This window comes from Mustela erminea, chromosome 9, assembly GCF_009829155.1.
Source record: "Mustela erminea isolate mMusErm1 chromosome 9, mMusErm1.Pri, whole genome shotgun sequence".
In the NCBI taxonomy this organism is placed as follows: Eukaryota; Metazoa; Chordata; class Mammalia; order Carnivora; family Mustelidae; genus Mustela; species Mustela erminea.
The window spans coordinates 1,732,564-1,759,740 of record NC_045622.1 but is presented as its reverse complement, the minus strand read 5'-3'; the positions used below and the strand labels follow the sequence as shown (position 1 = coordinate 1,759,740).

The following is a 27,177-nucleotide window of genomic DNA, read 5'->3' as shown; positions in this document are numbered from 1 at the left end:
TGATTTTTCAGTCTCAGAAGCTAGGAAGCCCAGGTTCACGGCAGATTTGGTGTCTGATGAGGACTCACTTCTGGTTCGTGGCTGCTGTCTTTTGCTATAACTTCACATGGCAGAAGGGGTGAGGGAGCTCTCAGGAAGCCTTTGATAAGGCACAAAACCCTTTCGTGACTGAATCGTCTCCCAGAGGCCCCAGGGCCATCACATTGGGGATTAGCTTGCAAGATACGAATTTGGGGGCGGCGCAACAGTGAGTGTACAATCTTCTAAACCAGATGAACGCCAGGGAGATCATTGCACTAATAGTAAGGTCAGGCCTAGGAGCAGTTCTGTAACTTGATTCTGCTACCTGTAACTTGATTCTGCTACCTTCCTGGAAACCTACACACACACTGACGCAGATCTGGGACAGTCACCCAAAAACCCTTAATGGCTCTTTTTCATTATGCAACTTAGACCCATGCCTTAGTCGCTTTTGAACTGTCCATGAAAATACCTTGAAATATACCTCCAGGATAATAATTCTAATTTTAGTAGTATGTTTGGATTTGAAAAGTTCCTGATGGCACTGCTGTAAGAAGACAGTCATTCCTCATGTAGTTCTACGAAACACTGCAAATTGCCCCTAAAATATTCCTTTGGCTCAAAGATAAGTCGTACCTCCAGAGCTATAGCCGTTTGAGGCCACAAGGACTCAGTGTGAGCTTCCTGCATTTTTTCCCCCTGAAATGCTCAAACTGGCTATTTTTATGAAGAGAAAAAAATCTGTAAGCCTCCTAGTATTTTCATCTCTACAATAAATATCTCTAGAACAGACAAGCAAACTATAAATTCATAGTAGAAACTTACTTCATTTAATCATGAAGATAACCTCCATAGGAAAGTTTTTATTTAATTGTTACAAAATATTTATAAATGCAAAGTCTTGACCAAAAAAATCATTTCTGAAGGAAAAGCACGGTCATAAAGGCAGAGCTCTAAATTCAAATTTCAGGCCAGTACCTAATTTTTTTATTGAATGAGTTACAAAAAACAACTGTAAACAATCCATTTTTTTCTGTGCCTTTTATAAGAGCCTCCCTGTGTAACAAAAACATACGCTATCATCAATATGAAAATAAAATGGTTATTTCAAAACCCACGTTGCAGGAAGAATGACAAAGATGTTGTTTCCTGTGCCCCCCAGTTTCCTTTTGGAATCATCCACTACCCTGACTCCCCCTCGACTCACCTCTGCCCAGAAGGTTCTTTCCTCACAAACGAAAACCACTAGGAGATCTCTCATGCAGGCCAGGCTTAAATTCTCTGATTAATTCGGTCACTCATTTACTCTACATGCTTTTTGTGGCTCTCCATCTCTCTATCAGGTTCCAAGCAAGGTCCTGGGGATGCAGATAAGCTGGGAACCCTGCCCTCACGACTGTAAAGTTGAGTAGACGTGAAGGGATAAACAATGACTGAAATGCAGAACAAGAGGCTGTGGGAGGGGAGAACTGTGTGTGTTTGGGGAGAGGACTGATCAGGAAATGAGTCACAGGGGAGCTGTAGGAACTCACAGAAGAGGTGGGGAATCCTTCAATCCAAGCAGAGCGAACAAAATGAGTCACTGACTGATAACAGCCTAAAGCCTTACCCTTGGCAAGTTATTTGCATTTAAAAGAGATAAATCCTAGAGCTAAAAAGAAGAAAGTCAACCAAAGGCATTTTAGACTTAAACCCACAGAGCATCATCTAGACCTCATGAAACCTCCCAGTTCAAAGGAAATGATTCTTAGTCAAGTGTTTGTGTTAGAACCACCTAAGGAATTTTTTTTTTTTTTTAATATAGGTGCTCAGAACTTCCCCTAGACTTGCCGAATCAGAGTCTCAGGGAAAGGGTGGGCAAAACTCTTTTGTAAAGGCTCCTCCGGGGATGCGGATGTGCTGCCCTGTGAAGAACTATTTCCTTTGAAAAGAATGCTTAATCTCTCAGCCGCGCGGCAGAACGCGCACTGTTGTCTGAGATGCCATCCCTAACTTCACGTGGGCTGCTCATCGCACCCCTCTGTAGCACTGATTCTCCAGAGCTGCTCTTCGCAGCACTCACGTCGGGGGCTGACGGTCTTGTCAGCGGGAGACAGAAACGCTCAAAGACAATGACAAGCCTTCATCGTATTCTGTCTGCTGTCCCGCATCACTTCTGGGAACGGCATGCATTCGTGAACGTTCCTGAATGAATTAATGTTCCGGAAGTTCCTGGAACACCCTAGGAACAGCTGCTGTGTACCCAGCACATAGTAGGATGAGCTGAGGTGAGGTGTGGCAGAGCACTTTGTAACATGTGATACACCAGAAAGTTTCACGACATCGTATCAAACCACGGAGGCTGCTTCTTAATTCCGTTAAGCAGCTCAGTAGGCTCTGGTGTTCCTACCCTTAGAGTCACATTTTGCATGAAGGTCAATATATTTAAGCCCCACGAAAAGAGACCTCTTGATTAATTAGTTTTCTTAATTCGACACTACCTACTAATCAAACAACCCCCGAGTTCATATCTTCCATTAGTTCATGTTCTGTGTGGAGACCTTAGGAGAGGGGCCGCTTTGAAAGACAGTATTCAAGCCGTGACGCGTTCATGAGAAGGAGAACAAAGCCAGCTCCCTTACCTCCGAGACACCGTCCCCACTCACTACCCCTCTCCTCCGTCAGTAAACCAGATTTCCTTCTGAAGACACCACTGTTCTGAACTTCAGTTAAGGGAACATTTCTTCGGTTTTGCGGTCTAAAACCGTTGTTGTTATGACAGGGAAAACAGACTTCACAGTGCCTGTTTGCTCAGGTGTCAGCAATGAGAATGAGACGTTTTATGATAATATTTTGGGAAGGCACCTGCAGCAGCCCCTGCCCCACCACCGGGGCGTGCGGGCAGTTTGCTGTTGTTCATGTCTATAGTACTGGCCCTCTTTCTCCCTGTTCTCATGGTTATTTAACATCTGCTGTAATTTCTGTGAATCCTGCTTCTTGACACATTTCAGGTGTGAACGGCTTCTTCCTCGTGTCATTTAGATGGTGGTCCCACGTGTTGAAAGGAAAGGGAAAATCTCTGACCAGAATAGATCTATAATCAGATACGTAGTAAGTGATCATTGGTCCTCCCGGGCCTGCCCCGATCTTCGAGGTGTTGGAGGCCTGCCGCCGAGCTTCATTTCTAAACGTGGGGTATTGAATGAAAGTATCAGAACGCAGGGGGGTGATGCCTGCTGCCGATGCAGCTGTGTGCTCAGATACTCCAGCTGCCAAGCCGGTTTGCAGGGGCTGACGCCAAGGATAATCGTGGGGGACCCGGCGTGCGCTGGGTACATCGGAGCGAGCCGGGGACCGGGTCCAGCTTCCGCAGAGAAGCTGAAACCACGTGAGAGTGTCCTCGGTGAGGGCGGAACGCAGATTGTGAGGGGCGTGCCGACAGTGCTGCGCGGTCCCCCGGGGTGGGTGGCACCCCCTCGGCCGCACCCCAGGGGAGGGGAGCACCTCCCCCAGAGCTCTCGTGTCCCGCTGTTTGGAGTCCCTATTCCGTCCTGGTGAGGTCAGCGCAGAAGAAAACACTGGGGATGAGAGAACAGGCGTTGTCTTTTCTCTCCGTATTTGGAAAAGTGCTACTCCCTTTTAACTTGGAAACTCCTTAACCGCTTCCTCTATAAGCTCCCCTCCCCCCACCTTTTCCTTCTCTTTCCCTATCACTGGGCCTGCAGGTACCACAATCTCTTCCCCGGGCAACACCCAAGAATCTCTTCCCTTCCTTGTTTCTCTGCCTCTGGGACGGTCACTGAGCCCCTCCTTTCTTCCCCACGTCAGCCTAAGAGAGCTTTCTGGGTCTCATATCCAAATCAATGAGCCTCTCCTCCTCTTCAAACCTTTCCGTGGTTTCCCAGGATCTGTGACCACATCCAAACAGACAACAGAGCGTTTCCCGTTCTCTAGCTTCAGCCGGCCGCTCTCTCCCCTGGCTCTCCAGCCGTTCTGAGACTCCAGTATTTCCAAGAACCGCTGGGGTGTGCGCCCAGCCTCTGCAGGTTAATGGAGGCGGCTTCTGCTTCGAGAAGGCTCTGGAGTGTGAATGCAGAGTCTGCAGCTGCTCAGGATTAGGGCTGACCACGAGAGCTCCTGCTCTCCAACCCTGAACTTGTCAGAGGGCACAGAGTAAGGGCCAGAGCCCTTGTCCACACTGCAGCTGGTGTGTGTTGGCGCGGAGGCTGACCTATGTGGGGTGTGCAGGATTCTCACAGACTTTGGATCTTTCAAAACTCCCTTCCAAGAGCCACCTCTTCAGCTGGGCCTCCGGCACCTCCCCCGCCGGCTGCGACCCCTTCCTCCCGCTGGCTGCGACCCCTTCCTCCCGCTGGCTGCGACCCCTTCCTCCCGCCTACCCAAGACTTCCCTTCCGTATTCTTCCAAAGACTCTCCCAAGACTATATTCTTCCAATGAGCAGCGACAGCCATTCCCAACACTTGTTGACGGGTTCATCTAACCCTGTAACTTCACAAAGGCCAGGGTCCCCTTTGATGGATGTCTGCATGCCAGCCCCTTGGCTAAGCCCCGTGCGCATTGTTGACACTCACGGTGTAGATTCCAGTGAACGAATTGTTACTGCCAGACTTTCGCGATCGTTTCTTTTGTCGTTGGCCAGTTCATTGAAGCCACACAGACAGAAACTGGAAGCAATCGTTCGAAGTCTCCGTACAGCATCCCCGTGTCACGTGTGGTCCATGAAATAAGTGAGATAGGCCCACATTCGTACTGCTAGATCGTGGACTGTTCCCTCGAAATGTGTATGTCTTAACCTACTGGAACATTTGCTCCGTCTCATTTCTCCTGCTGACACTGGTTCGGAGAATCAGATCAACCTGTCACAAGGACCTTCTCAGAGGGGGTGTAGGTGCCTCTCCCTGGGGAGGCTGTGCAAGAGCCTATCTATACCTGCTGTTGAGTTTTCACAAAACTGAGCCTCACAGTCTCATTCCCTAAGCCCAGGCGGTCTGGATAGGGACAGCTCGTGTTCGGGATAACTGGTCCCAGCCCAGTCTTCTGGCAGCGGTCTTCTCCACCGAACCCTGCAGCTGTCAAGGAGAAGAACCAAAGGATGAGTTCATCCAGAGGCTCCTCCCGACCTTGCCCACCTGGCTCTAGCAGTGGTTCTCAACCTAGGATGATCTCTCCTTCCTCCCCAACCCCAAGACAATATCTGGAAACATTCTTCTTGGTTCAGAACTGGCAGGGCAGTGGGGGGAATCCACTGGCATCTAGTAGGTGGAGACCAGGAACGCTGGTCAATATGCTACAATGTACAGGTCACCTCCAGCCAAAAATTATCCAGCTCAAAGTGTCAATAGTGCTGAGTTTAAGGAATTCTACTTTAAGCCTTTTCTACACGTTTTCCTGCCCAAAGTTATCCTTGTGATTTCCTGGACTATTTTAGAGACAGGACTGTGAAGAAAAAAGGAACAGCAGGGGACCTGTTAGGACTTAAACAAAAAGGCAGGAAGGTGGGGGGTGTGATGTGAGAGGAAGTCAAGGAGATTTTCACAAACCACAACCTCCTTTCACCGTTTCTTCATTTATATGACCCTCCTGAGTGTGAGCATGCTTTATGCCCTGTTTTCACACCATGAATATCCCCAGAGTGGACAGTACATCTGAAACTGATGTAGCTAAGAACCCAGATGTGTGGTAAGCATTACAACTCGTGTTCTTTGCTGCTCTAATATTTGTGAAGTAAGAAACAGTTTTACTGTGGGAGAATGCCTTAATAGAGTTAAATGGATCTTACACTTGAGATGGAATATTGACACAAAGATAATGTGCTAGGTTCTCATTCCATTGGCAAATATTTGAAATTTACAATAAATTTTTACCTAGCCAAGGATTTTTTGAGAAGTAAATATGTATGTAATATAACTGAGATTAGCGTAAACGATTAAGTAGCTCTTTTCAATGTGTCAAAGGTACCAGATACCTCTTCTTTCTAATCCATTGCCTATCCATTCCCCATAAATTTTCATGTAAGAGAAGATTAGATAATAAAAACCCAAAAGCAAAAGAATTAGGGTTTAATAAAACATGGAAAAGTGTCATATTCATAAATGGCTAAAGGAGAAGATTCTACTACCAGATTGACATCAATAAATAAAATAAGAAAATTCCTCTCTGCTCTCTCATCGGCTTTCAGAGGCAATGAGTTTATGACTAGATGTATGCACTCCCAAGTACATTGTAAACTGGATTAAAATTCCATCTGGTTTATTGCTTTTTCCTCCGAGCGGTTTCCTTATAGAGCGCTCAGGATATTAACGTATAAGTGTGATTTTCATAAAATACAATGCAAGCAAACCAAAGGGTTTACAAACTAGAGGCCTTTTAGAAAAATAAAATCAAAAGCAATTGAAATCATAAACATAAAATGAAAGCTGGGACAGAAATATATTCACAACAGAAGACAGATGCTCGGCGCAAGACACATAACACTTCTAGAAGCACAAACAGGAAGCCCAAGTGGGTTATTCCTTGTACCGTCCATCATGGTGATTTCTTTCCAAAGGTGTATCTTTGAATACTTTGTCCACTCTGGTGTGAAATGACTTACAGGATGGCTTTTCCACTATTTCCACTGTGAGGCCATTCCACAATTTAATAGATAGCACTACTGGGAAAACTTTGTAGATAGGGAGCCTACATTTTCTGTTATTCAATTTCATGCCCCGGCTTCTAGTTATTGCCCCCAGGGAACACTGTAAACAGTTCTTTCTCTTCATGGTGATGCATTTTGAGTTCTTGGAAATTTGTATCGTATCCCCCTAAGTAACACTCCAAAAAATTTTATACATAGTGTACATCAAGTACTTAATTCCTTTGTAGATGAACAATATATTCAGTTTTTATAATCTTGTCTCACAAATCATTTTCCTCAGTCTGTTAATCAATCTGCTCTTCCCTGAATTCCCACGTTTGTCAGCATCTTATATTAAACTGCTCACAAAATGATCTGGTAACCCGATTCCCGTCTTATCAATGCACTGTGCATGTCCAGCCATTGATTCCTAGTTTCAAACAGCAACGCTCCTGTGTTTTGGTGCCTTTGAAATAGCTCAGCAGTTCCCTCCGTAGCTTTGTCTCACTTGCTGTTTCTCACAGTGGAAGTCTCTCCTTTAAAATTTCAGAGAAAGTAGTTACAATTCTAGATTCAGCGATGCCAAAAAAGTCTTAACTACTTTTTATAAAGACTCATTTATTCCGTATTCCGTACAATAGTGACGTGGCATCTGGGATCGATATCTACAGGTGATTTCACTAGTGTCTGTGTTCTAACAAGTTTTAGAAGTTCTATATCGAATGTAATAGTAACATTTCTGTATAAAAATGTCTGAAGGACACTGTTAACTCTTTCCCCTACAAGGAACCTGTCCATGTACATGATACAAGTTAGCGAAGTTACTGAAGGACTTTTGTCAGGTAAACAATTTAATTCTGTAATTAGCACAGACATTTTTATTCTGTTTCTTTCAAATTGATTAAGCATGATCATCTATGACAGGGAAACTCCCCTTTAAATTCTTAAGGCTTTTTTACTTTTTAACACCAATGTTTCCTCTTTTGTGAGATGATCTTGCCTTTTGGCAATATTTCAATTTTAGAGTTCTCAAGTTCCAGAATTAACATTGTTTTTCCTCTCTATTTTATTGCTACCTGAATCTATATATTTTTTTGCCCTAAAAGAAACCAATTATGTGTAGTGAATAAATATTCAAAAAGACCTTGCCCCAGAGTTAAATCTGTGAAAACCTTTGCAATATCTTGAATTTCAATCCTAAAAGCTCCTGAAGGAGTAGCTCTAATATCAAAGGACAGAAATAGCAAGAAAATATTTTCACATGGCCTTAAAGTAATTGAATTAGTCATCTGCTACCCTGCCTTCAGAGTGCTCATGTTAAGGGCAATACCTCAATAGTGTACTAAGAAGAAAAACATTTTTGGAGATAAACTAAATGTCAACAGTTGTCTCCCTGCCAGGAAAGTGACTTTGGAGAACCTTTACTTGTCTCACATTTAGAAATGCTTATGAACAGAAATAATTATTAACCCATAAGCCAATATCTAACTTTAAGCCACCTTTATGAATAAAAAGAGCTTGAAAGTGAGTTGGCTACTTGCAAATATGATCTTTAAACTTACTACCCAAATTCCCGTCTCATTGATAATGGATCTTCATGAAGCGTTTGTTGAAGGACAAATGTCGCTTCATGCCTTTGGAACTCGGGTATTTTTCAAGTCTTAATGGAGAGCCTGATATGTCCCAGGAACTATATTAGCTCCTGTGGATGCGTGAAAGTTCATGAAAAGCACACTGTAGTTCTTTGTATACTCTGGGAACACAGAGGAGGCATCCTCTACAAATCAGACCCAATAGTGCTTCTCAAAAGAAGTGATTTCATTTGTGTTCTAAACAATAAGGCAGAGTTTGCTAAAGGGAAAGGGTTGGGAGAACTTTCCAAACAAAGAGAGTGGCCTCTGCAGATTTAAAAGGGCGGATAAAGCATGAGATAATTCTGAGAGCCCAGAGAAATATGAGTGAGTCCATGGAAATCATGGAGGAGAGTAAGAGGGAACCAGAGACCGGAGGTTTTGATATCCTCATCAAAGGACGTTCGACGGAGCTACTGAGAACCTCTGAGGGCTTGGACCTTGCATGGGTGGAGGAGCGCTTTTTGTTTTGATTTTGCTTTTGGAGACCAATATGACAGACCAGTGGAGGTTAGATTATAGTCGGACACAAATAGACAAGAGCTATTTAGGGAGCTACCACAGAAATCCACAAGAGATTTGATGAAATTCTGACTTAAAACTTAGGGTGGAAGACATGGTTCTGAAGGATTAAGAAATTATGATCTGAGGAATTTAGTGACCAAATGGAGCATGTTTCAGCGGACACTGTGGTATATAGTGTACAACAGGTGAAGGTGATTGTGGTTTTCTAGGAAAGGGGACACAGGACAATGAACAGGTTTTGTGGGAATGTTGATGAGTACCATTTTGGACATGATGAGTTTGAAGAGTTCGAAGAGCTTATGGGACATCTGCTGGAGGGGTGAGGGGTGCCTAGAGGGAATATGGCAGAATGATCTAATTCTCTGCAAAGATTTCTTGGCCTGATATAGAGAGTTAGGCAAATTCATGTACATATTAGTGCTGATGCCAGGAAATTCAGTGAGTTTACCCAGGTACCAAGCATCAAGTATCAGAATCCTGGAAAACACTGAAATTTAAAAAGACATTAAAAGACAGGGATCCAGAGAAGTGGAGAAGTAAAAGGAGAGCACCAGAATGTCATACCACGAATGCCAGGGGCAGCATTACGGACTACGGAGGGCAGCGTCAACAACGCTGAAGGTTAGAAAGGTTTCAGGTAAAACAAAGGCTGTAGAAAGAGTTCATTGGTTTTGGAAACTCAAAAACTATTAAAACTATTAACAAGACTGTTTTCATTGGAACAAGAACCAGGCTGGCATGGGATGAAAGGCGGACCGAAATTGCACGCACACCCAGTGCAAACTATTATTTCAAAAAGCCGGAGTGTGAAGGGATGTGAATTTCAACAAATGATACCTAAAGAGGAGGTTTGAACCAGGAAGATACTTCTAAGATAGTAAAGAGACTTGAGCATTTTTTTATAGGTTGGACGGACAGATAACTAGAGGAAAGAGGTGTGGAGATATAAGAAAGAAAGGCAACCCAGGGTTCTGGGAGTGTAATTGTCCTGCAGCAGAAATCCGGATGAAAGTGTCCGGATGTTGAGGAATGGTGAGATTGTTCCAGAGGACGCCTTGGCAGCGTGGGGCCTGGGACAGCTCAGTGGTGGGGGAGTACTGATAAGAGAGGATGGGAAGTGATGGACCATGTGGTCTCTAAGATCACAGAAGGCTGATAACTTGGGTGGATGTGGAGGTACTGAGTGTCTGTAGGGCTCACTGAGGTTAAAGACAGAGGGACAGCAGCAAGAACTCAAGAGCGTATGAGATTACGGAGCTCATGGCGAGAGTGCATGGTGCCTTTAACATTTTGGATGTAGAAGGGGCTGCTGGAGTGGAGGCACCAAAGACATGAGTCAAAGGACCGCAGATCAAGGGTGTTTGCCAGGCTGTCCGCAAGGACTCGGGCATCATCCTGGTGATGGCAGCAAGAGGTGAGGACAAATACTAAAATGCAGATGCCGCCACACTTGGCGAATGGGGGGAAGTGCCCACGACTTCAGGAGAAGGAACGTCATAGCAAAAGCTGAGAAGAAGAAGATTAATATATTATTATTTTTTAAGATTTTATTTATTTATTTGACACAGAGAGAGAGATCACAAGTAGGCAGAGAGGCCGCAGAGAGAGGGGGAAGCAGGCTCCCTGCTGAGCAGAGAGCCCGATGCGGGGCTTGATCCCAGGACCCTGAGATCATGACCTGAGCCGAAGGCAGAGGCTTAACCCACTGAGCCACCCAGGCGCCCCGAAGATTAATATATTATTAACAATAGCTGTGTGTCCTGAGTCTCAGAGGAGGTGACTGTGTACGTGTCCTTGTATGTGCCCTCAGTGTCTTTCGAAGAATGTAGTAGAACCAGTAGTGTGGATGGCCTCCGATGGGCATTCTCTAATGAAGATGTGGGGCCTTGGGAATGTGTTGTATGAAAAATATCAACGATTTGGAAGTACCAGAATGGAGGCCAACGAAAGGCAGCCACATTTCCCAGCCTGGCAGGCATTTCAGAGCGGCCGCTCTCCTGTCGGCCCGGAGGGAATGGCAGTCTTCAGAGGGAAGCAAGAGGGCAATCCGTGAAGACGGCTGGGGCATTGGGGTGTTGGTCCACACGTGCTGCCCATCGCCTCTCAGAAGCCATCTCGTGCTGCCGGGTGCCATTTTGAAATTAATCTACTCAGTAGTTTCCAGACCGAAAACACTCTGCCAGTGTCAGAAATCCAATTTAAAGCTTCTTTTTTATTTGGGAAGAGAAGGTGAAGCCCAGGTTAAAACAGCTCCCAGAAGCGATATTCTGTACTGGGTACGATAAGCCATCAGCTTTCTGTGCCATCCGTACACTTGGTAAGAAGTTGGTAAAGGATAACGTGGTGCTCTCTTGAGGGCGAAGGTTCTTGTTAACTTGTATTCTTATTTTCTATAAAAGTTTACAGCTTTTTGGTTGTTGCTCCTACTGCTCTTAAAAGAATAGTGTCTTCCACTTAACGGGAGGGTGAAGGGTGTTGTCGTTGCTGTTTATTCTGATGAAATCTAAGATACACCTCGGCTGAACAGCGAGGGGCTCGGCAGACAAGCTGAGGGCGTGAGTGGGAATGACGGGAGCCGTGGAAGGCTGCGGAGCAAACAGACAGCTTCCTGCACGCAACTGTGTCTGGCGCTCTGCTTAAAGAGGCTATTATGGAGCCTTGAACAGTCTGTTTTGCCTCCCCTCTCCGTCCCCCGTCTGTCCCCCAGACCGCAGTAGGAAACATCCTACACGGAGCTGAGAATACAGTGATTCTCACTGCAAGCCTTTCGCCTGCCCCAAATCATTTTTGGCTTCTGCATGTCACCTACTGTCACACAGTTCTTTCTCCGCATTATAAGGAAATAGGCGACATCTCCCCTCACTCTCCTGTTCTGAGAAGAGCCAAGTGCTAAAGGCAGGAGCCGGCAGCACTGTCCGCACCGTCCACATTGTCCACATTGTCCGCATGCCCGATCAGGGTCTGGGGGAGATTCCTGGAGGGGGGTGGTGGAAGAGTGTCGGGGCCATGGTGGAGGGGGGATGCTTTCTCTCCTCCAGCCGGAATATCAAGAAGCCGTGAAATGTCAGGATTCTCATGTCCTTCCCTAGGCTGAGGAGGACCCCTTTAAACCTGTCCGTCAGGGTGACAGGACGTCACCAAAGACTTCTTGAAAGGGCAGTGAATTTCACATTAGGGTTGAGACTACTACGGTCAGCATTTGGATACGGTAGATGGTGTGAGCGGGATCGTGGGCTCGACCCAGCTCCCCTCCAGCCGCCCCCCCTTCCTGCCGTGGGTACCAGGCTCTTCTCTGCCCAAAGACAGGGGCTTCGGGTTCCAGTGACATTATTTCTACCCATAAGCATTCCATTAACGTAGCAGGTGTACACAACAGTTGTGCAAAACTTTGCATCCAATTCAAATAAAATCTGGGGGGGATTTTGCAAGTATTGGATTTTGTTGTTGTTGTTGTTTTGTTTTTTGGATTTTTTGTTTTTTTGGATTTTTGTTTTGTTTTTTGGATTTGTTTTAAAGTAGTGCTTCCAAAGCCAGAAATAAAGGCTGTCACTTTTGATGATAAAAAAAATTTGTTGCATTTTGCAGGACTATGAACTATGACCCCTAATGTCCTTCCTAACTTGATGCTTTCCATGAAAGGAGAGCTAACGAGCTTACATCGTATGTGTCTCCTGTGTATGCAAAAGCTGGCTTTCATACACAGTTGTTAGAGTCATCCTAAATGACAAAAAGTTTCTTCTGGCTTCTTCCACGTCAGCTGCAAAGAGAGCAGAGTAAGTGCAGTTCCGCGTCTGTGTATCAAGACTTGTGTATCATTTCATATAAAATAGGTTTTCTTTTACAGATGATTTATTTTAAATGCCAGTAATTTTTCCTGGAGGGAACTGATATTGGGACAAGAAATAGTGTTTTACAAACACATCTAGTAGGAGATTACTTCTCTTTTCATTCCTCCGCTCTGTGGACTATTTCTACCTTTTTGAAATCTAAATATAAATATTACTGAGATAATACCAGGGGATGTGTGACGAGAAGTGCACACTGGACTGCACTATCTTTTGGAGCAGAACACAGGCTGGGATGAACTTGGAGGTAGCACCCGGATTCAGGGTGAACACACACCCCACTCCCGCCCCGGACCAGGAGTACCACTGTGTCCGGCAGTCTGCCGAGTGGGCTCTACTGCCGAGTGGCTCTCCTGTCCCCTGTATGCATCACAGGGAAACCACTGATTCTTCCAGGGTGGCCAGTTGCCTCTGAAAGCAAGATGATTTTCCTTTGCTTCTCCAGCACTGACAGAATTGGGCCAGACTTCAGCAGCTATTAGAAGGGTACCCTAGAGGAGGGCCACTGGTGAATTTGGGGAAGAAGACAATGAGTGACCAGAAATCACTCCGGATGTCTGCAGAGCTATTTAGAGAAGGCGTCTCATTTCTTAAAGCTTGTGCTAGAATGGAAAACAGCTTTGACGAAGCATCAGGAGACGTCGGCTCTTGTTCTGGCTTTCTCATGAGTTTGGGGTGCCCCCATGAGAAAACAGTTGCTTTGGACACTTACTCCTGAGATAGTCAGGATTTGCCGAGTTATACCGCACTAACAACAAGCCTGAAACGGCAGTGGCTTACAAGAGCAAAGGTTGGCTTCCCAGTCACATTTCATGTAAGTTCCTAATCCCCAGTCACAGGCTCCTTGTCGCCTCCCCGTTTGGGAGACGTCCCCATCAGGGACGCACAGCAGAGGGAAAAGAGCAATGGCAGAACCACACAATGTGTTTCAAAGCTTCTCCTCACCTTCAGCTGGTTAAAGCAAGCCACATGGCCAAGCCTGCCTTCAAGGGAGCAGGAAATATGCCCCTTCCATGAGGAGGGCAGCAGCAGAAGCCCTGAGATGAACCCAGTAGACAGGGGCACCTGTCTGGAGTGAGTTAAGGGGCCAGGAGGAGTGTTCCATCCTGTAGGAAAAAGTCCAAGAAGACACAGCCCCCTGCCCAGTGGTTGCAGAAAAGCCCAGTCAGAAATCTCCCCTGAGAAGATGCAACCTGTTACTTTATCGAACGGATCGTGCCCACACCCAGCCCACCGGGTGGTGGAAAGAGATTGAAATGAGATGAGGAATGTTAAGTCTTCCTGAAAATTTCAAAATCTCCGTGCCCACCTTAGGTGAAGAAAGGCCAGACCGCTGTAGACTGGATGGGTCAATGTTTTTTCAGTGTTTTTCCAAGAAAAGGAATATGTAAATGTGTGATGTCTAAGCCTTTCTAGAACAGCTTTCTTAAATATCCAGAACATTCCTTTAATATAGAAATTACTGGTACGTCCATGCTTGGGTAAGAATATTGAGGCACAGAGAACCTAAGTCCTTGGTTTTCTCCAGCGGGTCCATAGTGGCATTCATAAGGGAGCCTGACAGCCCCACTAGGAACTTGGAACATCTTTGCAGAAGGGTTAAAGGAACATAGCCATTTTTTTTCAGCAGAAAGATAACACATTGGAAAGACATAGTAGTTTTGGAAGGAATGCAGTGAATGTCCGTGTGGGCTAGTTAGTTTCACATGAGTTATCTAATTTAATGCTTAGCTACCCCTGTGGGGAATAAAAAGGGTATTTTGTCCCCATTTTACAAATCAGGACTCTAAGTGTGGAGCGTTTACCTTGCCCAAGGTCACACAGCCGGTGTTCCATGTGGAATTCATTCTGAGTGCTCGGTCTCCAAAGCCACTGCGTATGAATCTCCTCTAACCGGCCAAAAATGCTGCTGTCCTTTTACGGCAAGGTGAATAGCAAAGGAAGCTCAAAGCTCCCCGGGTTTCCTTTAAAGGCACGGGGTCTGCTTTTATTTTGTTTGCTCTTAGAGAGCCTCTGATGGGAGCCCTCGAGGGCCGTTTGTATCCTACCATCTTTATGGTGCCTGCTGGGTGGAGAGATAGCTTTCAGTAATCCCACCAAATCAGTCCCCCACTGACCGACCTCGGGGGTCATCATGAAGTACTTAAGGGTTTCTCATCTGTCGAATCTTCTCATCAGGCAAACAAACTTTTCTTCGAAGAAGAAAGGTAATTTTGTACCCTGCTGAGAAATGAGATAGAACTCAATTGTATTTGAGGATGCTATAATCATTTTAGGGATTTAATTACCAGAATAAAGGAAGGACTTTTAATTCTAAGGTTGCCTTAGAAGATTATGCACATTCCAGAAAGGGTTTCCAAACCAACAGCACCGAATTTCTTAGTTTCAGTTTTTTCAACTGCTCTCATCTCTCAGAATAGTGAAGCGTTGTTTACTGTGTGTTTTCTAGGAACTCTGTGATGCTGCTTAAGACCACAGAATGCACGCGGGCGAAACACTTTCTCTTTTTCCTTGTGTTTGCACACACAGAAAGGGAGGCATGTGGGCAGGGCAAGAGAGAGGCGGCTCCCCGTGGGGCAGCACACACTGTGTCCAGACACCTGGACCCCACACACCAGCTGGGCCAGTGACACTGACGCTTGCCTTTCGGGAGCTCGGTTTCCTTGTGCTGCAGACAAAGCGTGGTCAGAACGGAAGCTCCCTGAGAGCAGCAGCCTTGGTGTTCTTTTCTGTATCTCCAGCACTGTGAGCCGTTGGAAAAGGTGGAGTTCTTGAAATGCCTGATGCATGAACGATTAAATACCACACTCTCCTCCCCGCCAAATGCTCAGGGTGTCACCCGCAGCTCCCTGCTCTGTCCTGCTCCCTCTTTTCTGTCTGGTGCTTTGGGTGCTGTGCTTAGTAGGTCCCAGCTCAAGCCGCTCTCTGCCTTTGCCTGTGCTCTCCCCCGGCCTGTCCGCTCTCCCGACTGTCTAAAGCCCTGATTCTCAGTGAGGGCCAACTCCAGGGCCGCTTCTTCTGAGACCTTTCCCCAGCCCCCCAGATGGACTTCAGGCATCCCTCCCTGCGGAGACCTGCGGGACTGTGGGGCGCCCTGGCCGGTAGGCTCGGGTTTATGGCCAGACTCGTCACTCGCTGCTCACACAACCCCGTGGCTGTTCGTGCTTTCATTTCACTAGGACTTACCCGATGCCTGTTTGTTACCAGATGCTGTCGCAGGTACTGGGGCTGAGCTGTGTCAAAGCTACGAGTCCATGAGACCAGTTTACCTGATTGGGAGCCCCTAAAAAAAAGTAAATAACGTTCATGCAAGTTGCTGACGTGAAAGGGAGCGAGGAGCGTAGGGAATTAGAACGGATCTGACGAGGGAGCCCTTCGGGGCTGCTGGGCACGTTGCCCATCTGTGCCTTGCCCGGGGCTTAACACAGTGAGCTCTACCCTGTGGTCATTCAGAAGTCTTGGTCACAGCGTGACCGGAACTTTGAACCTAGCGATCTGTTAGCGCTCTTCTGTCTCCAAACGGTGCTGCTGAGATTTAAATGGGTATAAGGTGCGTGAGATATCAGGCATGCTAAAAAAGTCCAGACGCAGCGAGTGCCTCCCAGTCCTCGGGCCTGAGCAACGAGGCGGTCTGCTCTGACGTCTCCCAGTCCTGTGGAGCAGAGCACCCAGTCACCCAACTCCTCGAGTATTTTCCCTTAGACTGTGGAATGCATTGTTCTTTTAATTTTTCTGGCCATGAAAATTACCTTTATAATTTTATTTGGCTTAGATGACTGCAGCCACGAATTTGCATTCTCTCAGTACACAGCATGGGATAAAAAAAAAAAAAAAACAGCAAGAAGCTGAGGAGAGCCAATCTAGGATTAAAATTTTGCTGCTGCAAAGCCTCATGCTCTCATGAGCGCCGCTGGTGAAAATTGCTAATGTAATCACGGGCAAAAGTAGAAGACGCTGCTAACAGATGATAACCACACGTCCAGAGGAACGGTCAAGGCCCGTAAACATGAACGGCGATTGCAGGGTCTCTCATTTAAACCCCCCTTGCCCTGTTCGGAAGCGATTTCCCCAGCCACGAGGAGCACGAGGAAAAGACGGCGTGGATTGTTGACCCCGGGGTCAGGATGAAGTTAGTGGACAGAGGAGAGCATCAGTCCCCGGAGGTCTCTGTCCCTGGTTTAACCTCGGAGCCTGCTCACCGTTTTTCTTTGTGCGAAGCTTTCCCAGCTGATCAGAATGAATCCCGCGACCTGGGGACCTGGGATTCCGCGCTGGCGTGCTCCGCGGGTGGGCTCGGACAGCAAGCCTGCTTTGGGGACCTGAACCCGGCGACCTGCTTTGATGAGCTGCTAGAGGCACGACGAATGACCAGAGGAACTGTGAGGTCAAGAATGGGCTCACCTTGACCTTGACCTTCTGTCAAGAGCGATGTGCAGGGGAAGGGGTACACTCTTGTTTCAGACTTTACACTCACCAACCTGCGGGTTCAGCCCCGGAACTGTGCCCAGAAATCCTTTCCAGTCAGGCCAAGAGAAAGGTTGGGTTTTGGATTAATGGTTAGTTCATGTCCACAGCCCCAGGATATTCATGTGACTATTGAATATGCATAGGGACAGAAGGTAATTACGATGGGCGGCCACTCTGTTCCAGCGTAGGGCTGCGGATGTCTAGGGAAAATGTGTCACCGATACACAAAGCCACCTCCCTAGTTATTTTCGTTTTTCAGTTTTTCATTTTTCATTTCATTCATTTTTAAAAGAAGGAACAGCTTTCTCAATGCTTGTGACTGACTTATCCCTGATTCTCCCCTAAGATGTCCCTCTTTACCTGTCATTTGCTGGATGACATTTCATGAGCCCTTTCTCCTGGCAGAGTGACAAGTTGTGTTGACTATGGCTTTGTCTCTTAGACTTCAAATGGCATTTTCTCCGTAAAGTTAGGTCTTACTTAGAAGTTTTAATTATTAGTGGAATCATTTGAGTTCATAAAGGGAATGACGTTAGCAAAGGGATTTTGGTGACGTGGCCTTCATCTTCATAGTGTTCGTAATTTCCAGATTTTCTAGTATTTGTCCTAATATAACTAGCTTTTAGCCAGGATGGAGGTAACCCATTTCTCCAACACCATCCGAATACAGAGAAACCCAGCAGTTCCTAGGAGTGTGCCTTTCAGCATCGTCATCCAATCAAAATGAAGTGATTTGGGATGCCTGGGTGGCTCAGTTGGTTGGACGACTGCCTTCTGCTCAGGTCATGATCCCGGAGTCCCGGGATCGAGTCCCACATCGGGCTCCCAGCTCCATGGGGAGTCTGCTTCTCCCTCTGACCTTCTCCTCGCTCATGCTCTCTCTCACTGTCTCTCTCTCTCAAATAAATAAATAAATAAAATCTTAAAAAAAAAAATGAAGTGATTTGTTGAATTTGGAGGGTTGAGATAGTATTTCCTCCCTCAGCAACAGGAAGCAAACAGAAAGCAAAGAGAGTGATCACTCTGTTCCAGGAAGTATGCTAAGTGCAAGGAAATGAAAATATGAATAATTCAGGTCAACCCTTCTTCTTTTCATTTCAAACTTGTAATTTTTCTAAGGTAGCAAACTCATCTCCTCAGCCATCCATTTTGTCTGGAGAGTGCAAATATCTTGAAGATTAGCTTCGCAGTATCTAAAGTACCATCTTTAATAATATTCAGGCTGAGGGTGAACCAAACCAAATGCTCTTTTTTGAAATGCTCTTAAGAAATATCCGAAAACCTTGTACTTAGCACAAATCAAGGGTGTGTGTTTGGCTTATTTGACTCTTGGTGAATGAAAGGATGAGCCATTGTAGCACCAAGGAAAGTATGTGCAGATTCAGCCTCAAGTTCAGGTACCTGCAGAACGTCTTGATGACCGGCTCGCTTCTGTGGGCAGGTTCCTCCCGCAGGAATGGATCCGAGCTGGAAGGCTTTCCTGCAGTGCCTGGCAGGTCCTCTGTGCTCCCTGAAAGGCAGCTGTTGCTACAGAGTAATTAATCATAGAGTTTTCTTAATCCTAAACAACATTATTGTGTTTATAAGAGCTCTTAACAACATTTAAACCTCCACCTAGGTTTCCAGCAACACGATGAATAAAGACCACTGGCAGTACTTTCTAGATGAAAATTAAATGTTCATTTATCATTTGGTCCGTATGGAGCACAGCAAAATCTACTAGCACAGTTGTATTTGGTTATTTGTAATTTTCTGTGCAGCCCCTCACTAAGATGTCCTTGTTCGGCTAACACAGAGTTAATTTAATCCGACTTCATGACCATCCATCTCTCCTCTCCAGGATCATTGCAGTTTCCTCAGGCTGTGGTCCACAAATAATAATGGCAGTGGATCATCCTTTTCCTAACTAGACTCTATCTGTCTACAAACACACCTTGAACTCTAGCTCTGGGCTGTGGCCCTCATGACACTCTCTTTGAGTCGATGACCTCTTCTCTGCCTGGTGAAGGAACTTTCTTCCTTACCTGTTGGACTGGTATTTGCTCTAATCTTTGCTTATCTGTTCTAACAGCTTCCCAGACTAAGTTTGGTGTAAAGAAATCAGAAACTAACAAGTACAAGTTCCTTGTCCTATATGAGGAAAAATGAACTTTCCAAAAAAAAATACTTTGTATTAGCTTCAAGATTTCATGAGTGATTAGTGGATTCAATCCTAGAAGATCTAAATTAAAACATTGTACTTTATTGTCAGTGATGGCTTAAAAGTTGTGAAACGAACTCTTAAATCAGCAGAAATCTGCAAGTAGGTCTTACCTGTGGGGGCTATTTACAATTAAAGGTATATTTATTTTATTAATATTTTATTTCCAGTCGTAGTGGACTCATATCCAGAGCTTCTTAGAGCTCTCCGAATATATGTTACTAATTTCAGAGGCAAATTCTCTGTCTTTGAAAGATGCTCTTTGAAAAAAAAAAAAAAAGAAAAGAAAAAGAAAGAAAGATGCTCTTTGATTCTTGTTCATTATTGATTTTGGAACTCTCGATATCCTTGTACTAAACGTTGTTGCCAATAAAAGCTGACCTCCAGCCACGGCCTCTCCCATATTCCTTGTTATAGATCTGATTGGATGATGAGCATGTAATGAAATATACTTGCAAAGGCTTGGTTGGATCACAGAGTTTGATGGAACCGAAGGGTTTTCAATTTTGGCTTTATTCCGTAGACGCCGAGCCATCAGTGTATCATTATTTGCATGTGCATTGATTGCACTCCATGTCAGAAGTGCAGGTACCAGAGTTCCAGGAGTCTTTGCTCTGGAGGATCTCCTCCATAGAATGATCTCAGGGCCCAGGCCTGCAAGGTCAGCATCATCTGAGATTTCCTCCGTGGGTCATGAACGGAGTGTCGGGACAAACGAAGATTCACTTAGGGGACAAACGTTGACAGGGCATTTGTGTGTTATCGTTTTACGAATCCAGACAAACCCCTCTGTGTCTTCCACATTTCCAAAGGAGCACCTCTAAGCCTTCACTTAATCAAGAAACCCAGCTTGACGTAGGAGAGGACTTCATTATTTTATTACCTGCCTCTGAGGAGTAGACAGAAGACATCAAACAGAAGCAGAGTTTTCAAGGTGAAGGAAAATGCTCCGACAAAAGTCCCTCCAAACGTCGCCCCAGTAAGTCACACTTGGTCAGTTAGACATTGTGTCGGGCGAAAGCTTTTTTAAAATCTCTAAGTAAGGGCGTACGTTTTGTTTGAAGAGATGAATGAGCACATCCCTCTGAGCAAGAAGACTTTAAGGCTCGTCTCCTCACGTACTGCACAGTCACCTCGGATGGAGATGAACAGCCCTCCTCCGTGAGATCTGGGAACAATGACCCTAAATGTTGGGAACAGCGGCCTGGACAGTTGTCTCCAAGACTCCAAAGACAGTTGCTCCTGGCTCCACCAATGGGGCTCGGAGAGGGAATCACGCGGACATCCAGCGCCGGCATCCGGTGACTGACCGCCGATCAGCTTGCCGTGGCAGGGGCATGAGTGGCTCATTGACCTGTTAGCGTGTCATGTACTACCTCCCTCCACAGCGGCCCCCAGGCGACTGATGGCCAGGAAGGGTTATCTGGCCACAGCCTGTCTGCACGTGTAATCCCCAGTCAAGTCTGTCTTTCATAGTGAAGATTATTATGGAGAATTTCATGAGCGATAGCGGCATCGTATCCTCAGCTCGATTTTCTTTCAGACTGTGAGTCTGTCCTCACACGAGGCAGACACATGCCTATCGGACGCTGAGCTGATGGGTAACGTCGTGTTTTCTTTTAAGACATCAGAAGTTGGTGTTGCGTTAACCATGTTTTCGGTGCAGCCGAATGTGCTGATTCCAGAACAATTCTTCATTGTCCCATCTTTGAACAATTCTCTCTAGTAATTGGTGAGAATTATTTCTAAAAAAATGCTTTTATTTTCCATGGAATTTCCAGGGAGTACATGGTTGACAACAAGTCAGTCTAAGGATATAATGTAAGGCTTTAGGGGTAGGTGCTCCATACACTCCAGTCCATTTCTCTTTTCCATTTTTCTTTTAGAAATCATGTGGTTTCACTCCTAAGAAGGAATAGCGCAGGGGATCCTAGGGGAAGAGGGAAGACTGGGAAGCATTCAGAGACGGAGACAAACCGTGAGAGACTCTGGACTCCAGGAAACAAACTGAGGGCTACAGGAGGAAGGGGGGTTGGAAGGATGGGGTACAGGTGATGGCACGTGATGTGTTGAGCCCTGGGCATTACGCGCAACTACTGAATCATTAAACACTACATCAAAAACTGATGATGTACTATATGTTGGCTAACTAAATAGAATTAAAAAAAGAAATTTATCAATTTCTTATGAACACTCGGTATGTATTATAAAAAGTCAAGGCCCCGTGAATAGACAAATGGAAGAGAGCGAAAGCGTGTGTCGTTCCGTGTAGCAATGTGGTGAACGTAGTGCCAGTCTTGCTTCACTCAGACACCTGTGCATTTTTCTAGTAGAATTAGGTAACTGGAAGATACTCTTATAACCTTTTCGTGTGTAAGGTTTTATTTTAAGGACGTTAACTGTTTATTATGTCTGTTACAAGTATAATTGTGCACTTATCTTTATGCTTTTAATTTTGTCTTAGTATTTGTTTTGGAATCATGCAACACTTAGCGTGTGTGAGGGGCGTCCATGTTGGTGCTCCCTGACTTGGCTAGCATGAGTGACGTAGCTAGCATGAGTGATGTAGCTAGCGTGTGTGCTGACGGTACTCTTCCTCCCGCACTTCAGTTACACGGGTACCATGTGTGTTTTCAGATGCTCTTAAGATGCTCTTTTTCCAGCTCACCAACCTCCTAGTGAATAACTTTTCTGTCCCACAGATCAGACTTGCAGAACTAAGCTATTTAAAAAGCACAGATCTCAGAATCACATTTGTGTTTTCAAAATTACTTCAGATAGACTGTAAGGGAATGGGTTTTATTTCAAAATGCCAAATAATGAGTTTCACCACCAAAATATGATTATGAAGTGTTATAACATGAGGACATAAACTAAGAATAAAGTATTTTTAATGATGTAAATGAATTCTTCGTAGATTAAGGCAGTGCCGACAAAGATGCCTGTAATTAAAGGGTGACATGTGCCATGGTTCGGTGGGCTGAGAACCACGTGACCAAGAGAGAACACTCGCTTCTTGGAGTCCAGTCCTGACTCTAGTCGTAATTAGTTCAGAGATGCTGGGCAGTCTCTCTGGCTCTCAGCCCCAGAGTGTGCTCTCCTCTCAAAGGATGGCTTGGACCCTGAGATACGGTCCTAGTAATTCACCCACAGCTCCAAAGCGCAGCCCCTGCAGGAAGTGAGGGAACCGAGTAGTCAGAATAGCAGCCTCTTTCCTTCAGGATGAAACAGGTTGCTGTGTAGACGCAGGAGGTAAGGAAACAAAGCACCGGATTGGTACCCGCTTCTTGGAGCTCACACATTCTTCTCTCTCCTCAGAAGAATGGGACATAGCTCTTAAAGCACTTGCTGGAGTTTGTTGTAATAAAACACAGAAATGTGTTTTTGTAAGCTGGACTGTTTCAATTTATGTTAAATGATTATTCACCGTTCTATTTTAGCATTTAAGTCATGCTAAGGGCACTGCTCTTTGAAAAGCACCCACAGTAACAGAGTCTGACTTTGAAAAAGCAAGTTGTCTACCCAGGATGATTCTAAAACTGTGCAGCGAGCAGTCTGACACCGGTCCCGACTGATCAGAACGAGCTCTGGCTCTAGGGGGATGTGGACGAACATCATCCCCGATAGTGCTCACTGGACAGTGAGATCGGAGTGTGTACTCAAAACTCCAGTGAGAGTTTGGGGTAAAACACGTAATACATAAACAAGCACCCTGTATTCTAGAGCAAGCATTCTAAATGGGGAAGGAGATCATGAACAGGAGAACAAAAAAAATCAATTCAGATCATCATAAATGTTTAAAGAAAATTAAGCAAATTAAGTGGCCAGGGTGGCAAAGAGTACAGGTATTTTAAATAAAGTGTTCGAGGAGGGGTTCCCCACTGATGTGGTGTTTGAGCATAGAACTAAATGATGAGGGGCCAGTCACGTTTGGGGAAAGTGCATCCCGGGCAGAGGGAGCAGTAGCAGACTTCGATGGAATGGGAGAAGCCTGGAGTGTTATTTGCTGTAAGAAGGCCATTGTTAGTGGGAGAGCAGTTTTTGAGAAAGATAGAACATCAACTCAGAGAGAGACCCTGGGGAGGAAACAAGATGGGGTCAGATCACATAAGACCAGATCCTAAGTGTGATGGACAGCTATCAGAAGGATTTAAGCAGAAGACCAAAGTAATTTGATTTATACTTTACGAAGATACCAGTAGAAAAAAGTAGCCCCAAAATACCCCCATGCATATACAGTTAATGAAGATTTGACAAAGGAGCCAAGAATACTTGATGGGGAAAGATGCTCCGTTCAGTAAGTTGTGTTGGAAAAATTAGATATTCACCTGTGAAAGAATGAAATTGGACCTGTATCTTAATACCGCTCATAAACACTGACTCGATACAGAATCGACTTCAATGTAAGACTTGAAACTGTAAAACTCCTACAAGACAACAGAGGCAGAAAGCTCCTATACATTGGTTTTGGCAGTGACTTTTTTGGATAAGGCATCAAAAGCAAAGGTAATAAATAAGCAGTGGGACTACATCAAAGTATAAAATCTTTGACACAGCAAAAAACCAGCATAATGGAAAGGCACCCGAGGGCATGGAAGAAAACATTTGCAAACCACACAACTAAAAAGAGATTAACATCTAAAATATATAAGGAACTCATACAATGTAATAGCAAAATATCCAAATAATCTGATTTAAAAATTGGCAGAGGACCTGGGTAGATTATTTTTTTAAAAGAAGACATATAAATGCTCAATGGGTGCAGGTGCAGAAAAGATGCTCAACATTACTAATCACCAGGGTAAACCCAAATCATAAGCCCAATGAGCTATCACCTTACACCTATTACAGTGACCAGTGTCGAAAAGACAAGGGGTAACAAGTGTTGACACAGGAGTGGGGAAGAGGGAGCATCAGTGCACTGTTGATGGGAATGCAGATAGAGGAGTACAGGCCCTGAAGGAAACAGCACGGAGGGTCCTCAAGAAATTTAAAAAAAAAAAAAAACTATCATACAATCCAGCAATCCCACTTCTGGTTGTGTAACCAAAAGGAACTCAGTCACGTAGTGGGGAGACTTCTACACACCCACGTTCACTGCAGTGTCCTTCACCACAGCCAAGACACGGAAACAACCTGAGTGTTCATTGACAGATGAACGGTTGAAGAACACGTGAGAGATATAATTCCACCTGAGAAAGAAGCAAATCCTGCATTTGTGACAACAGGGATGGACCTTGAGGACCTTGGGGACATGAGACATTATACTAAGGATAACAAGTCAGACGGGAAAAGACAAAACCTGTATCTCACCTCTATGTGTGCTCTTAAAAAGAAGGGGGAAAAAGGTCAAACCCACAGGAACACACGAGTAGGGCACCCGCCCGGGGCAAGAAGGTAGGAAACTGGGAAGTGGTTGGTCAAAGGGTTCAAATTTGCAGTGATGAGATCAAGAAGTTCTGGACATCTGCTGCTCAGCACGGTGACTATAATTAACGATCTCGTTTATACACTTGAGAGTTGCTGAGAAAGGGTCGTTCTCAAAGATTTTCACCACACACACGTGCACACAGTTGTAATTACGTGAAGTGATCGATGTGTTAACCAGCCTCATTTGGTAACCACTTAGCAAGTTACACGTGTATCAGATTATCATGTTGTACACCTTCAATTTACACAGTGTGGTCTGTCGGTCGTCTTTTGTAAAGCCAGAAAAGACAAGAGCATGGCGGCTGCCGTGGGGAGTGTGGACTCTGGAGACGGCAGCAGCATGTAGAAGCTGGAGTCTGGGAGCCTCGCCAGTATCTCCGACGAGATTGTGGTAGAGGAGATGAGAAATGCATGTGAAGGATAGATTTAGAAAGCAAACGGCTATGTTCCTTCCGGTGCCAAGTTTGTCCTTTCGGGTCTAAATTCTGCAGTTCCGTCTTAGAAGGGGTATTTTTCCCTTTTTTAAAGCTCATTTTAAATGTGTCATTTATAAATAATGGCAAATTTTGAAATAACCTCAAAGAAGGTTGGTTTATTTGAAAAGTCTAATAGTCATGTAGCCAAGAGAAGATAAATTTACTTTTTATCTGGAACTTAATGAAATCCTCTGTCATTGGTGCCTATTAAAGCTTCTAAGCAGACAGTGAAGAAACGAAAAGTTCTTTGTGTAACATTTGTCTGGGTGCATGTGCACAAAGGCCCTCTATGCTTAAAAATGCTTAACAAAACACTTTAACCCTATATCTGTGCAAGAAAACGAAGTAAATCTTAGTCACGGAATTTAGTCAGTGTAGATGTAAAATCTAAATCACTAAGAGTACTTCAGGTGATATCCTCATAGAACCTTCCACCGATACTCTGCTGTACATCTTTCCTACTTTTCTTTTACCTTCCCTCTGGACCCTGTTTCATCCAAGCCAGCTATGAGGACGTGAAAGACCAGCACACAGTGCATACTGAGAAGTGTGCTCAGGTGGCCTTGAGAATTGGTTGTCTAATCATTAAAATGAAGAGTTTGCATGAGATAATACTACAGTTCTTTCCAGGTCCACGATTTTGAGATCGTCCCTCTCCTGATGTCACACCTGACCAACACGATCCATCAGTTGCCTCCTTGCCATCACTGTGCTGGAGGTTCTCAGACCTGCATCCCGGGTGCTGGTCTCCCTCACGGGGTCCTCTCCTAGAGCAGATGGCATCCTGAGCTTCAGTAGCTGGGTAAAGCACGGGCACCTCAGACGCACCGTACCCAGCATGACTCACTGATTTTCCCCAATAGCTTCCTTTCCTTACATGTTCCTCACGTTTGTCTAGACGTCTGTCTCTCTTGGAGTCTTCTACCCCGCCTCTCTCGTAAGCAGCCATCTACTTACTCCTCTCCTTACCTGAGTCTACAAGACTCAGCTCCAGGGTCACAGTCTTCATGAAATTTTCCCATGCCCATTTCCTCCTGGGTAAATTTCCTACTGCCTTTGTTGATGTCTCCAGCAAACCCAAATGATAGCACACACCTGAGTTCACTGCAGGAGCCCTTTACCTGGCTGTGGATATGTTGACATTCTGAACTCCTCGAGGGGGAGGTAGAGTTTCTCCATTCCTTGTGATTCTAGTCTCAGCTTAGAATGCATCATCACGCAGTTGGTGACAAGCCAGTATGAAACTGAATGAGTGAAACGAAAATTCTAGGATGTGAGGACTCCTACCGGCATAGGCCCTCCCCCCAACAGTTCCTTCACAACATGGAAAGCTGGTGGCTTTATGGCCCAGTGTCACCTGTTCTCCTGCTTAGGAATACTTCTGTCAGTGCCAGTCTTCATTTGTGTTCAGCCATCCTTTAGCTGGGGGAATTCACCATTCAGTGTGCAGAGACCAATGTTCTCTTTCTTTCTTATCTTTCCTGAGGTAGAGATGAGAATAATGATGTCTTGCCAGTTTTTAACAGATCATTCTTTGAACCCCACATTTGACTTAGTTCTATCTCAGTAAACAACGAAAACTTTTTAACACAGGCATTTATATCTAGACCAGTCTCATCATGAGCAATTAACAAATGCACTTGCAGCTCCTCAAAATGTTAATGAAATTTAGACCTGATACTTAGCTTCATTCGGTAAGTACACTTGGGTAAATAAGCTGTCAGATTTGAAAATCTGAATTTTTCTCAGCATCGTCTTAAAATACATCCTACTCTCTGGCTTGGCTGGAAGGCATCAACCAAGTTGAGTGGTTTTAGCAGAGTCAAGAAACCATCTGTGACATGTGAAAATGGTAGAAATCAGCTTTTTCTTCCCATTATGTTTTTTTTTTAAAGATTTTATTTATTTGACAGAGAAAGATCACAAGTAGGCAGAGAGGAGGAGAGAGAGAGAGAGGGAGGAGGA

The 27,177-nt window shown here is 45.1% G+C and overlaps 1 protein-coding gene across 2 annotated transcripts in view; it reads left to right on the top strand.

Annotated features, from left to right (window-relative positions):
- PDGFD (platelet derived growth factor D) overlaps positions 1–27,177 on the top strand; it is a 221,461-nt gene that overhangs the window by 164,977 nt on the left and 29,307 nt on the right. The window lies entirely within an intron of this gene.